The sequence below is a fragment of the Amphiprion ocellaris genome, chromosome 2, assembly GCF_022539595.1.
Source record: "Amphiprion ocellaris isolate individual 3 ecotype Okinawa chromosome 2, ASM2253959v1, whole genome shotgun sequence".
Lineage (NCBI taxonomy): Eukaryota > Metazoa > Chordata > Actinopteri > Pomacentridae > Amphiprion > Amphiprion ocellaris.
This window is the reverse complement of record NC_072767.1, coordinates 15,590,972-15,606,312: the sequence shown is the minus strand read 5'-3', so window position 1 is coordinate 15,606,312 and position 15,341 is coordinate 15,590,972.

Below are 15,341 nucleotides of genomic sequence, written 5' to 3'. Positions count from 1 at the left end.
ACAAAAGTGGTCAAACAAAGGAAAACAGGGCTGGCAGATGTTGCTAAGTCAAAGAAACAAATAAAACCAAATAAAGTCTATCAGTCTTTAAATTAGCTACAAAAAAAAAGGCAAAACAACTCAACTCCTTAGCCAAACCTAAACACAATAGCAATGCCCACCACAAGCAACAGAAACTAATACAAACTAGTGACTAGTGCACAGAATTAACTAAATAAAACCGGTGCCTCAAAACACACACATTTCCAACAAAACAAGACATGAATTACCATCCATCTGGCTATAAACCACATACATACACAAGAAGCTTCTCACCTAGCTACTCAGCTGCTAATAGAGGTTGCAGTCTTCACTAAGACTTTAGAACCTCTCACTGAATTAGCAGCTGCTAACAGAAGCTTGACTTCCAAGTAGCCACCCCTCAGCGGCTACGGAATCTACAGGCCACACAACATACACAACACCAAGACACAAAGAGGCATAAAGACAAACCGGTCACACTAAATTCCAGCCAGAGCTTGGTTGCAGATTTATATGCAGGTGTGGTGATAGCTGGAGCCTTGGGGGAGGAGGAGTTGTGGTGGTGGACCAATCCAAAGGGCTGGGAGGTGTGGAGAACCAGGGCTGAGAGCAGGTCTGGAGCTCCAGGCCAATCATTCCTGATGTCTGCCAGGTGAGACCTGAAGCTCAGTCTTCAGCCAGCTGCAAACAATATCAGTCTCCACAAGCCATCCCAACACACGGAGGCTTCACAAAGTCCATTACCAACCACATGACTAACAGAGGATGTAACACTAACCTAGCAGAAATAAAGAAAAGGAGGTGGTCAAACCTTTGATACAATTACATCACCACACACCCTGGATATCCTGATTGTTTCTTAAGAAGGATGAGTTGTGGTTGTACAGACAAAGGAGGAGAGTTTAGAAAAAGTTTGCATAGGTATACAAGACGATATAACGCTTTGTGTAGTCAGTTAACCCTTAGATGCATAAGTGGGTCAAAAATAACCAGGTGAGGTCATTTTTTTGCAATATCTTTGTAATGAAATGTTTTTATCATTTCATAGTCCAGCTATTCCTCAAAAAACATGTTTTGATATCATTCCATTGAAATTGTTGAGTTACCTTTTATACTTTTAAAGAAATTGTAATATTTGTATTAGTACCCCAAGCTCTTTATCACTGATAATATCATACAAGAGGTGATGAAGTGCACACATTTGAAGGGACGGAGAGGATCGACAGCTGGAGGAAAAGAATGGAAAAATGTCTACAAAATGGATGTTGACATTCTTCGTTTGCTGTTCTGTGTATTATTCTTCTTTTTCAATGATAAAAATGTTCAAAATCTGTCATAAAGTGAAAAATAAACATATTTCAAACATGAAATCATTCTTGTGTGAACAAGAAATATAACACAAACAATAATACAAATGATTATTCTTCACCAAAATGACAACTATGGCATAAAAATACATTGATTCTTATACTGGTCATTTTTGACCCACTAATGGAAGAGTATAGGGTCCAATCACTAATGCATCTAAGGGTTAGAGTCTTAACATTTTGCTCATGTCTGTTCTTACAGCATTTGTATTGAATAAGCATTATTTACATCAGATCTTGAAGACTGTTTGAAGACTCTTGCAAACTTTCCTGAAGACTTCAACATTTGATCCAGCAGGATTTTTTTGACTACATGTCTGGCAGACCGAGTCACAACATCGCTCATCATTTAAAAATAAATAAATAAATGACCTTTGACACCTATAGACCTGCATTGCTGTGTGCAGCTGTACATCCAGGCAGAACATGACTTTTAAATTTGTATCTTACTCAGACAGGTGCTCCTTGTTTGGTCTGGTGTGCGTCTTTTTGGGTCAGATCTGGGTGGTGTTTACAGCCCGTAGGTTGCACAAGAAGAGGCTGTATGTTGGCAGGTCAAACCTTCAAACTGTGAGTTCACTCTAAAATTCGATTAGGCAAAGAGAACTATCTATGCTCCCATGACAACTAAGATCAAAATGCCCTTGAGCTAACCAATTAACCTCCCCTTGCTCCAGTGGAGCTGCTCATTGCCCTGCGACTGAAAACAATAGCGGCGGTACGCAGTTCCCAGGTGTGAGTGACTTTGGATTGTAGCGGGATGGAAAAAGTGTATCTCTCCAGCCAACCTTTCCCAGAATAAAATTACAAGTCAACTAAGGAGCTCCGCAGTAAAATGAGTGAATACCTTATGCAGTAAAGCTTATTGCTGAAATTGCTGACACTGTCACTGTTCTTAGGAACATATTCATGTTTATTTTGTCCCTTAACAGAATTATCAGTGAGTAAGCCAGAGTGAGTTTTATTTAGCCACATATCATGCCACTGTGTAGAGGCCAGGAGGCAAAAGGAATCTGGATATCACAATCTTATACTCTGCAATAAAAGCCCTATCATCTTTGCAACTAAGCTTTGTTTATAATTCATTCATCCAAATGAATCCAAACTAGTGAAAAAGTACAGCAACAGTAACAGCTTCTGATTCCAGCCAAATCATCTCCAGCACATATGAAAAAGTGCTCTAAAGTGCACTCTGCAATCTGCTCCAATATTTGACACTCTTTCCTGGTCTTTCTGCCCCTGGCTTGACAGTTGTGGGGAGCTAGCTTCTCACTAATCACTGTGGAGTACAGTACATCAGCTGCTGTGTCTGCAAAGTGGCCCTTTCCCCCTGGATTTGGTTCAATCAAACCTCCACAGGATATGTGCTTTGTGAATAAGAGAAAAAAAGAGAGAGGTGTGTGGGTGAGCATGAGAAGGAAGGAATGAGTGAGACAAAGAAGAACAGAATGAGAGGGACAGAGATTAGAGAGTTTGGTGACCTTGGCAGCCATGTAGCAGAGTTGTATTCACTGTCCTTGACTTTGACTGGGGGAAGCTATTAGAACCCTCTAGTTCTTAGTCAAGATGGGGATTAGATGGCTCTCTCTATTTTTTACATGCTGGGACCCACTGGAAGCAGCTGACCAGATGGGCAGCAAGCCTCTGGCACCAACTGTTGATTTGTGTTGTGTGGACAGCATGGGATAGATTGAAGGCTGAGAATTTGTGTATGTGTGTGTGTGTGTGTGTGTGTGTGTGTGAGTGAGTCAGTGTGTTTATATTCTTGGTAAGAGAGTGTATCAGTGTGATAAAGAGAAAGTGGCTGAAAGGCGTTTGGAGCAGCAGGACGATCCAAATGGAGGAAGGACAGAGATAGAGGTAGTGAGAGCAGCAGATCACACTCAGCTGCTGAGGAAGAGTGTAATGGGCACATTTCCCTCCCTTTACATAGCCGTAACCCTGGCAGCAGACAGTGGTCTTAGCAGGCTGCCATCCATGGCTGAGGCTACGCTGCTCCCAGCCATGTAACCTACCTCACTTGGCAGCAGATACAGCAGCGCTCAGCCAGGGATTTCTGGAAACAAGCACTCTGCCGCCTGCGTGCCATGTTTATATGCAATCAAACCAAAGTTAATGGGAGAATTCTCCCTTGCACTACAATAAAACAGGGTTTTTATCATTCTTACCCTCAGGGTTTATATACGCCATATCCACACACCATATGACAGCCCTCAGTGCAAATTTCTCCTCTGCAATGTTCTCGGGCTGCACCCGGCCGTTATATACTGTATCTACAGAGCTCCCCCCTCTTTCAACTTCTCCAAGTCATAAAATGTATACTGGAGAGACTCTGACAAAAGCACAGAGATATACCCTCTCACATATATTAGCACATACCTCCACAGATAAAATGTTTACTGCTATGAGGTTGCAAGACAAGGAACCACTCGCTGCTGTGGACTGTGAATGTGCCTGAGCTTTATGGAAGGAGCCAGTGTTCTCTACCTGAGACCCAATTTTTGAAAATGTAAGAGCAAAGGCATGTCCACGATATACTCAAACTATCAGAATGAAACATGTCATCATCAATGAGCTATGCATGTGCGTGTTGAGTCAGGTATTGGTTCAATCCAACAGAGTTCTGACTCCCTTCAGGCTGCTAAAGCACTGGGTGTCACAGAGGAGCAAGCTATAATGCTGTCAAAACAGCTAATAATTTGTCATGCAGTTAAGATTGTGAGGCAGGTGGCTAGCAGGCAATTATGGCACAGTAATCTACACGATATAGCGTGCTGTTCGACAACCTTATCTTTCAAATCTTTATTCTGGATGAAGAGTGGCTGGACGCCTCTGCATGCTGCATAAATGAAAATCACACAGTAGAAACACTGGTTGTCACTGCGTGTTATAAATCACTAATTTGTAAACATGTCAGTCCATTTAAACTTTGAATGTCCAATCTTTCCTGCACTGCTGTTGTTGCCACAAGCTCTGAAAACCCTGCTTCATTTGCTGACACATTTCTCCAATTACAACCTGCTCAGATTTGTTTTTATGTTCTATGTGAGGGACATTATGCGCTCACGTTTAGCTAATTGCACTGATATACCCATAAAAACAATTGCAGAAGTTTCCTTGTCACACTATCCTTATTACTTTGACAAGGAATGGGGTGGAGTTATGTGTCAATTGGCGTTGGTTTGTCTGTCTGTCTCTGTCTGTCTGTCTGACTGTTTGCAACATTGCTCAAAAATGGAGTAACGGATTTGGATGAAATTTTCGGACAAGGTCAGAAATGACACAAGGACCAAGTGATTAGATTTTGGCAGGTATGTGACTTCTAGTCTAGATGCATGGATTTGTTAAAGATTTATGTATTACTGAAAGATAGCATCACGGCATCACTGTAACTATGACAACAAGTGAACACTAGATCAGCTGCTTGCTGATGATCACATGATTGTGATCCTACTACAAATCCACCGCTGTGGACTTATCAAGACTTATCTGTCAGAAATGATACATGGAACAATTGATTAAATTGTGGGGGTGTTTCTGAGTCCCACCAATTTCTGCCACCCGCTACATATTTAGGTCAAATGATTCAGTATCCGTACATAACGTTTACATGCATAAGACACGCCTGTGCTCAGCGCACAGTCATTTTGTTTGTGGGTACAACTATTTTAAATGGTCACATTCTATGTTGCCATGATTTCTGATCATCAATACCCAACAAACAAATGCTGCATTTCTAAAAAGAAAAAAAAAAAAACAAATGCTGCATTCCTGACAATGCCATATGGGGGAATAGACAGCCTTGGTGGAGTACTGCACTAGTTTATTTTTCTAGTTTAATTTTTGACAAGAGACCAAATCTCAAATCTTGGATAAAAAAAAGAAAAGAAAAAAACAAACAAACAAAGTCTTCATGCTATGGGGACCAAGCTATAAGCTCAAACAGCAAACTTCCTCTACTCCTGAATGAACTCAGCTCCAATGAGTGGATCACAAAAGGTGAATTAGGTTGAAGGTACACCAATAAGTCATAGGCAACCTTCTGCTTTTCTTTGTGTTTCTATAAAAGTGCATTAAATGAAAATGCCACTTAATTCACTTTTAATTAGCTCACCCATTATCTGTAGAGGAAATAGATGATTTAAAAGTTGCACTTCACAAACATTTTTGTAAAATTCTGAAAAATCACAAAATGGATGAGTACCAATATGGAATACCTAATAACCAACTAAAAGTAGGAAATGTATTCACTTTGCCTAAATGATGTTTTACTAGGGACTATGCTCATCCAAAGGCACCATCTCTGCCTACATGAGGAGACAGATCAAAACTTTCCAGTCAAAGCTAAAGTCCTTGAATAAAGCAGAAGGAAAGATGGCTGAACCTTTTCCGGCACCTACACCCACACAGCGAGAGCAGAGACGACAGTTAAGTGGACAGCACAGCTTTTTTATTCTGACTTGTGAGCACTGGAACTTTTCTGTTTATACAGTAAAAACATGCCGCTGATGTGTGAATTCATATCAAGGGATTAGGTGCCAGAAATATTATTTTACAGGAGCAAATCCAACTCTCCCAACATGATGAACTCTTATACCTAACACTTGGATGTCAAATTAATTCTGGGCTGCATATTCTGTATGTTACAAAATACATGTGTACGATTTTCTTGTATTTCTGAAATGTGTTAGAAGTCAGCTCTCCTCTGAGTGAAAGAAAAAAAAAGATCCTCATATGACACCACTGCTATGGCCTTGGGTGCATCATTTCTTTCCAGCTGACCTCGACTGAACCACACTTAACACAATCAGACTATGTAACCCATATTCCTGAGCATATTTGCATAAAGGACATGGAAAGCTGCAGCCTGTAAAAAGACAGAAATATCTAGCTATAATTTGTTTTTGACTCTGAGTGTTGGGTACATTTTAATTCCAGTAACTCCCTTTTCTCATTACAATGAAAAAAAAAACAAAAAAAGCATACAGCTCTATTTGTCTCTGTCGCAAAATTGTCTCACTCAAACATGATGTTTTGTTTAATATACTAAAGGGTTTTACAGATTGCTGCCTAGATTATGTAACAGGCAAGGGGTTTTCAATCTCACAGGTGCAAGAATTTGACATGAGAAACTGAGACGAGTGTCCTGGGCCTCGTGTATATTTAGATTTGGCCAAAATATTAATAAAGTAAACTCAATCTGTCTTGCGCTTCAAGTCAGCCTTTGCTTTTTCAGTGTTTATGCCATTGCATTAAAGGCCCCACACTGTGCCCCTTTTCAGCAAATTTATTAAAGTCTTGCATGTCCTCACAGTGGGGGAAACTCAAAATGCTGCAAAAAATGGTTCATTTTACCATAACTGTGTGACTCCTGGTTTTGGGGCTATTTTAAATGGACTGTTTTGCTCTGAAAACCAATGAGATGTCGCTGTTCCCTCCCTCTTCAGACAGAATATGCAGTTTGAGCTTCACAACTATTGATTAGTTCAATGGTACATTGCACATGGGTCAAATTCTGCCTGGCTAGCAAGCTGGGAGGTTAACAGCATTTTTATTTTAACTTTTATGCAATGTGTTCTCGCTCCGCCCACATTATCGAGGATGCATCAGACCAGACTTGTGTGGACTTGGGGCAGCCAAATAACTCATAATGCATTTTGCGCCGACCAGTGGCAAAGGCTGAGGAGGAAATTTTAAGAGGTAACAAGTTTTTTTGTGAATAGTGCTGTTATTGTGACAAGATGTAGTTTTAAGATTATTTTATGTGAAAAAGTAGTTGTATAAACGTAAACTCTTTGGTCAATTTATCAAGATAAAGCCTGATTAAAAAATTTGCTCCGACGATTTCGTAGATGTGAGCATCCTGGCTTGACAGCTATGACCGGACGGTCAGCTCTCAGTGTGGCTGCCGTGAGCAGCCTTATCTCAGCAAGACTTTGTGAAATCTGCCATCAGCTCTGATGGTTCTATAGCAGTTCAACAAGGATATAAGTAGTTTTAGGACTTCCGTAATTGGTACTGAGAAATGTCCAGTGACGATGTGTTATCATCCAGCTCTGTAGTGTCTGTTCTACAGAATGTTTTACTGTCTATTAGCTAATTGTTTTGATTGTCCATTCTGAAACTTCACAACTTTCTTACTTAAATAAAAGATAAAATAAATAAATGACCTTAAAACTGAAATAAACTCATTGTATCTATTGCCTGCCCAGCACCAAACAGGATGCTATGACAATAAACAGCTAATGTACACTTGAGGACATTTAGGAACTGAAGAGCCAGATATTTTGCATAAGAGGTGGTGGAGGTGACCACAACAGCAATAAAATAAATAAAGCATAAAGACAGGACTTGTTTTCTTCAAGGTGCAAAATGAAATCCTCTTCTGATCATGTTGATAAAAACCGTACCGTCATCTTCTGCAGCACATCTACAGTTACAAACTGTAATACGTTTCCAGGAGATGTTGTCTGGTGGCTCACATTTTCCCAAAATGTTGCCGTCTTCAGTGTCACATCTTCTGTGAGTCTTGCAAACATCACGGTTGCTACAGTGAGCTGCTTGTGGGGACACACTGTGCTTTATTTTAAGCAGTTATTGGTTGCAGTCACACTGTTCTTGGAGGACTCGCAGTGTGAAAACATATTGTTCTGCATCAAGCCCTCACTTCCTCTGCTTTTCTAAAGGTGAAAGCACTCAAGCCTAGAGGTTAAACGGATTGTTTAAACACAGCAGTGGGACTCCATTTATGTGAAAACCCATGTGCAACGACTGAAGGTGTAATTCTAGGCACAGTTTCTAGCCACACCAGTATGTAGTAAATAGATATAACTGTCTAATTCAGAGCTTATCACATCAAGAAGCTCAAATCTCCTAGTACTTTTTCTTAGAATTTTATGGCCTGATGTTGAGGATGTAATGATGATAGTGCCTGATAATCTCATTAATGGGAGCTTTACTGTATTACAAGGGCTAGCTACTGAACCTTCACACCCTCGACTGAGACAAATATTGGAACAGTTTCTGCCAGTGCAAAGTATTCTAACTGCACATGAGCAAGGATACACGGCACACTTCAGCTTAATCCATAGGGGTTTCATTAATTCTGTTCTGCAAAAAGAGGATCGAGCTAATTTGCCCCCAACGGTCCGACCTCACTGTTCATTAAAAGTAGCATCAGAGAGACCAATTAATCAGTGTTCCTTTAATCTGTCAAAGAGGAATAAAAAAAATGAAGGTACTCTCCTCTTTACAGACAGATACAGTCATCAGAGGATACAGTTTTTTCTTAATGTTTTTGTATGCATGCATTAGTCACTCCCGCTTTTATCCCTGAGCAAGACGTTAATGTTTTTTTCTTCTTATTTTTTTTAAAGTAAGGCTTGCCAATTATGATGCTGCAAATTGCGGATATCGAAAGGGAGGCTGATTGCTTCATGTTCAATTCAGAATTCTCACCCTGAGGTAATACTTTCTCATAAAACTTTAGCAGCAAAATGGCTGTGATTTCTAGCTCCAAAAATATAATGATTTGGGGGAAATAGAAATGTATTTAGTGTTTTAATATGTATAGATGTTCTACATGGTTACCTCAACTTTTACACCACCTAACCCTAAAAACTGCTTAATATTAATGGGATGCACTGTTACTTAAGTTATTCTTATATCACTGTGTTTCCGTGGGAGAGACAAGGTGCAGTCTAAAAGGTCTGATTCTGTTCCTATTGAACACAATATGTGATGGAAGCAGCACAGTCATGTGCATGCAGCAGGCATCTCTTCTGAGTCTGCATTCTGACACCACATCCTCAACAGCAGGACCCTGGAGCAGGTGGTCACAAAAACCCATGTAAAGGTTTCACCATGGACTTACAGAAGCAGCAACGCGTCGAAGTTTGCAAGGATCTCCATAAGCAGGCCTGAAATGAGCCAACATTCATGTCAAGGGTCATCACTCGTAAAAAGAGTTGGATCTTTGGTAGTCTTCTCAGTGGAAGAGCCTGAAGTCTCCAAGGCTAAAGATGGCGCATTAGGTCAGGAGCGCACCGAGAGCATGCTCATCATTTTCTTTAGCATTCACAAGGTCATGCACTGTGAATTTATTTCCCAGAGTCAATGGTGAGTTGTACACACTGAGGCATCTGAAAGAGAATATTGAGTGCAAATGACCTGAACTGTGGTGCAATGGCAACACGGTGCTCCACCATGACTTCACACCTACTCGCATCGCATTGCGCAAGTTGCTGCCCCTCACCCATCCAACTCACCAGTTCTTGCTCAGTGATGTGTTTTTGGGGCTGTTGTCTATCCCAGCTGACTTGGGGTGAAGGCAGGGTATACCCTGAACTGGTCACCAGTCTATCACAGGGCTACATATAGAGACAATCACGCTCACATTCACACCTACGGACAATTTAGAATCACCAATTAAACTCAGCATGTTGTTAGACTGTGGGAGGAAGCCAGAGAACCCAGAGAAAACCCACGCATGGACAGGGAGAACATGGAAACTCTCTGCAGAAAGATCCTGGGAAGGCTCTTTCTGCATTCTAACCACCAAGCCACTGTGCAGCCCTAAACAAGGTTCAGTTTATTTATTTTTGAAATTCATTTTACAGGTTATAATGTATGATGCTTTGTTATCAATTAAAATAACTAGCAGTATAATACAGAGCTGAAATGACAAGTTGGTGACTGATTAGTCAGTTAACAGAAAATTCATTGCTGACTGTTTTGATAATTGTTTCGGATGACTTAATGCAAATATCCTACATGTTTTATGCTTTCAGCTTCTTAAATTTAAGGATTTTCTGCTCATGTTTATTTATTGTTTTAATATTTGTATTTATTGTTTAATACTTTTGTGGTTTGGACTATTAATTTGGAAAAGGAAACCTGGTTATTTGTCAAGAGAATTCAAGTTAATTTTAAAATAAAAACAACCAAGCAGACAAACTACAACTGTAGTATTCTGCTTAGAAATTGCTTTATGGCTAAAAATAATATAAAAAATAATTGATCTGTAAATAATATAATTGACAATACTGTAGGGTCTTAGCCCCAGTATTTATTACAGTCAGGTAAAGCACTATTTTTAGGTTGCAGTCCTAAAGATGTAATGACCTCTGATAAATTTGGACCATAAAAAACACTGTATGGTCTTAATCCCAATATTTAAACTCGCTAGCTTAATTCACAGTGCTAGTTTGAGAGGTGTCATAATGCTGGCTGATCTTTTAAATGTGCTATATAAACAATAATGATCTAACTTGACTTGTTCACCTGTCTAACCCTGGTTAAAAGGATTGCTGTCATGGAGAGTGAGCTCACGTGTGCTGACATATTTAGATGAACTGCCACATTACAATGCTGGGAAACACTAGGCCTATATGACAGAGGAGTAGCAACAGAAGAAGATGTGGGACAGTAGTGATACAAAAAGCAACAACAAAACAAACAGTGAGAGTAATTTTGGCTCCTACTTGCCAGCTGTAGACAGACTGCACTACCTCAGTGAATAAGAGGTCTGGTCAGGTCAAAGTCAGGCTGAGGAGTGATGCAGGCAAAAGCATTCAATGCTCGCATGTGGTACTTTGCTGCTGCTTTGATAATTTGCTGTGTTCAGTCCAGAACTTTAACCTGTGCTCGTCTGTGTCAGGCAGCACAACTAGGTGTGAAGAGGTCTTCTTCGACCTCCAAGCAAACTTGAAAAAAGAAAAAAAAAAAGAAAAGAAAGAAAGAGCACCTCGACTACATCGGGTGTCCTGCCCCTGCTGGACGGCATTTATGCCCTCTGTTTGAAAGGATGCTTTGCATTTACCGCCAGCTAATGCAGACAGTGACATGAATTGATTCCCTCCATCGATCTGAGCCATGCTTACCAGACCTCAACATATTGCTGAGTTATGTTGGAAGTTTTTATAATGACTTGTCGGCTGGAGCCAAAAAGATCTTCAATAAACATCAACGTTCATTTACAGAGGACAGGAAGTGCTGCAGCCCCACATCAACCCACGGAGGCGGTCTTTGAAAAAGACAGACATGCTAGCAGAGACAGAATAACTAATAGTGTGGAAGAAAGGGAATTGTCCCAGAAACTATACAGTAGATCTGTTTTTTCCCATTAACATAGGGTGTTGCAAGTACTGAAAAACACTGGGCAGAAATGGACCAAATCATCGCTCAGTACAGATGAAATCTCACAAATCCACGTTTACATGTATCAAAATGCATCACACAGGTTGAAGGGGAGTCATGTGGAGTTGCAAAATGAGATATTGATTCTCAGTAGAATCAGCAGTAGTAGCACTAACAAAAATACAATTTGGTAACATTCTAATACACTGTTACAACTGCTAATTTTATACACCAATGCAACTTGATAGTTTTTTATCTCTTCAATTATAAATGCAATGGATTAGATTTCTGTCCTGGCTGGAAAGCATACAAACACTGTGATACACACAGCCTTCCTTTGTAGTTATTAATTTCATAGACAAGTGTTTTGTTTTCACATTTGACATTTTACCAACAGTTGTCAGTTTGGAACGGCATCACTATGTCCTCACTGTTTGCTCTGAACCATCAACCTGACTGATCATCAAAGCTGTAATGGACTCGCATCAGATACACTAAACATGAGCCAAAACACTGTGCGGTGCTCTGACAGAAACTCACACTTCCTGAGATATAATATATCAACCCACTTAATTTGTTCCTCTGTGCAATTTATAATATTCATCCTTGCGGATGACTAACTTTACAGAACTCTTCCATTTTTCCAAAGAAGCAATTACCTGATGTCCTAGTATCTGTCATGTCTCAGGCAGTAACAGATTAAACTAATTTCAGAACTGACCTTGATTGTATGAGTCTCATGCATTTAGGTGCTAAGTGACTAGCTTCTCTACATATCCGTTAATGAGGTACCAACAGCTAATTATGCAAAACAGGTGTCATAGTGGGAGACTGATCCACACATTGCCTGCAATTTTCTGCCTTTACCGTGATTTTCCGGATGAGCCTATTTAAGGGACTTGTATGCTCATCAAATTACTGGGAAGAATTCCAATTTCTTGCAAAAGGCACCCATAATAATGAGCAATGCACAATACTTACAAAACTTTATGTTCCTTCAACAGGCAAGGCGTAATACAGCATAAAGCAAACATGGAGAAATGGTGTACTGTTCTACAAGAGCAGCTTTGAATTTCAGGATGTGATACTGAGCACCGTCATTGCTGTGGCACCAATTATGAGGAGGAAAGCAGGCACGAAGGAGAATATGAACCATGAAGCATCAATGGATCAGTCCACTCAGATGGGAAAATAGCCAACATTAATAAGAATAGAACTAAGCCATTAAACATTTAAAATTGCAGAGCCGGTTGAATGGGACAAGCAGAGCATCTTAAAGAGGGTTATAAAGCTATCAGCCAATCCATGCATTCCACCTTACTTAGCACTAATACTTCTCCCTACCAAAGAACCTGTGTATTCCACAGTGATGACTTTTTTTAAAAGAAAAAAAAAGTTTCCCATTAAAAAGTGCAAGAATGGCACTGCACAGAAGATGGTCATTGTGTTCAATGGGGAATGCAGCTGTACACATTAGTAAAGGGATGTGGGAATGATGAAACTAAAATATGCTCACAAAAGATGTCCAGTGGCATCAAGGCAAACAGGAAGTTGAGTTTTACAAGATAAACTAAACATAAAATACTTTTATAGAAAGACTATACACTGTGCAAGACAAATTGAAGATGCGGATTGGTCAGCTAGTTCAAGCTGAGAAACAATAGGAAAAATGTCAACATTGTATAGTAGAAATAGTAAAAATAAAGCAGTGAATAGGTGTGTCCAAACACGTCTTTGCAACACTGGGTCATGTAGAGGTCACAATATCACCTTGTGTCGCGGGGGCAGCGAACGCATCACGCACAATTTGAGACTTCAAAATATTACACACACAAAAGGTTTTTGCTGTAGCCAATCCAAATTGAGAGAGGCTAAAGGAATGGGAAGGGAGACTGAGGCTTGGTGTTGGCATCTCATCATGATCTAGGATAACAAGGTATATATCGTGAGGCTGACAGGTGAGTAAAATGATAAGGCCGCTCAGTCAAGGCAATGTGTTGGCCATCAGTCAGCTAATGTTGGGGAACGCTCAGGTCCAAGGACAGCATCCATGACACCAGAAATAATGCACTTAGGTCAGACAAGTGGTTGGCAACACTGTGTTTCCCATAGTTTCAGGTTGACTCAGGGATCAACTGGTTCACACTGTAAATATGTCAAAAACTAAAAAAAAAAAAATTAAACAAACATTCAAACTATGACAATGAAACTTATTGGCTTGATACGAGGTCATCATGGGGGTCAGTGGTTGCATTACTTAGATTTGCAGGGATTTGGTCACAAATCAAATGACTAACCCAGCTGCCTCAACAGTATATTTAGCTTAGTGCTAATCAGTAAATGTTGGGATGTCAGCATGCAAAATCAAGATAGTGAACTTGCTATTATTGTGATTGTGAACATTTGGCCTAAAGCAACACAATGCCACATTACGGCTTCACATAACCACTAGCATGGTAATTAAAGACTTTTAGATTTGTGTAATCATTTTGTCCATGAGTTCCATAGTCATCTCTCACGTTTTATTTGGAGGCTTATGTTTCATTTCAATCCTAGACTTGTTCCCAATTTGTTTGAAAGCAACGTCATTTTCAAATCACCCAAAAACACTTTTTGTATTCAGTAATATCTGTTACTTATCTAAAGTAACAACTTTAATAAAGACCATCAACCATTGATTTTAATCAAAAGAAATTATTCCAAGAGATTATCAAACCCCTGCTGTGTGCTTCAGGTGTGTTAAAGCGGTGGGCCAGCATGACTTCATAATCAGATGGTTTGGTCTGCCAGTACGATTTCTATGAACAATAATGAGTCTTCAACAGGATAACAGGATCATGAGCTAGCTGTGAACACACACAGATCATACATACTGTAGAAAAACACTGGCCCAGTCATCTTTGCTGTGAGCTCTGGGTCAGCTGTGTGTTTATGTTGTTCTATTTGCTTTTCTGTCTCAGACACAGGCCTCACATTGACTTGATTTGACAGTGAAAGTTCATATGAATGGTGGCAATGTTCAAAGTCTCATTCCTCCTTCAGTTTGTGTTTCTCTGTACACACTGCATGCATGGGTGGGTGCACACAGATACACACTAACACACTCACCTATGCTTGGATTCCTAGGCTCTCACTTTGATATGATGATGTCCAGTCACTAATAATCAGGTATTGTTCCCCATTGATGCCATTCAAATGCTGCTGTTCTTTTTTTTCCAGAAAGGTGTGTGAGGGTATGTGCATATTTGTAAGAATGCATATGTGCATGTGTTTTTGTTACTCTGCCAAGAAACGGTGCAGTTATCTGACGATCAGCATACATTTGTCTGTCTGTCTGTTAGCAACAAAAAAACGGACTAACATTTTTTGATTAAATTTTCAGGGAAGGTCAGAAATGACACAAGGACCAAGAGATTAGATTTTGGCAGTGATGCAGCTTATAGTCTGGATCCACGGATTTTCTTGAAGATTTCTATATCATTGTGAGATAGTGGCACGGCGTCACTGTAACTATGACAACAAATGAACACTAGGTCAGCTGCCTACTAACGATCACATGATCAAATCGACCTCTGCGGACTTATCCGTGATACAAGGAACTATTGATTAAATTGTCGGGATGTTTCCAAGTCCCATCAATTCCCGCTACATATTTAGGTCACGTGATTCGATATCTGTACATAACGTGCACATGCATAACACACGCCTGTGCTCAGCGCAAGGTCATTTTGTTTGTGGGTACATCTATATTAAGTGGCCACATTCTATGGTGCCGTGATTTCTACGACAATTTTTTTCAAGATTTCAGCCGTCGGA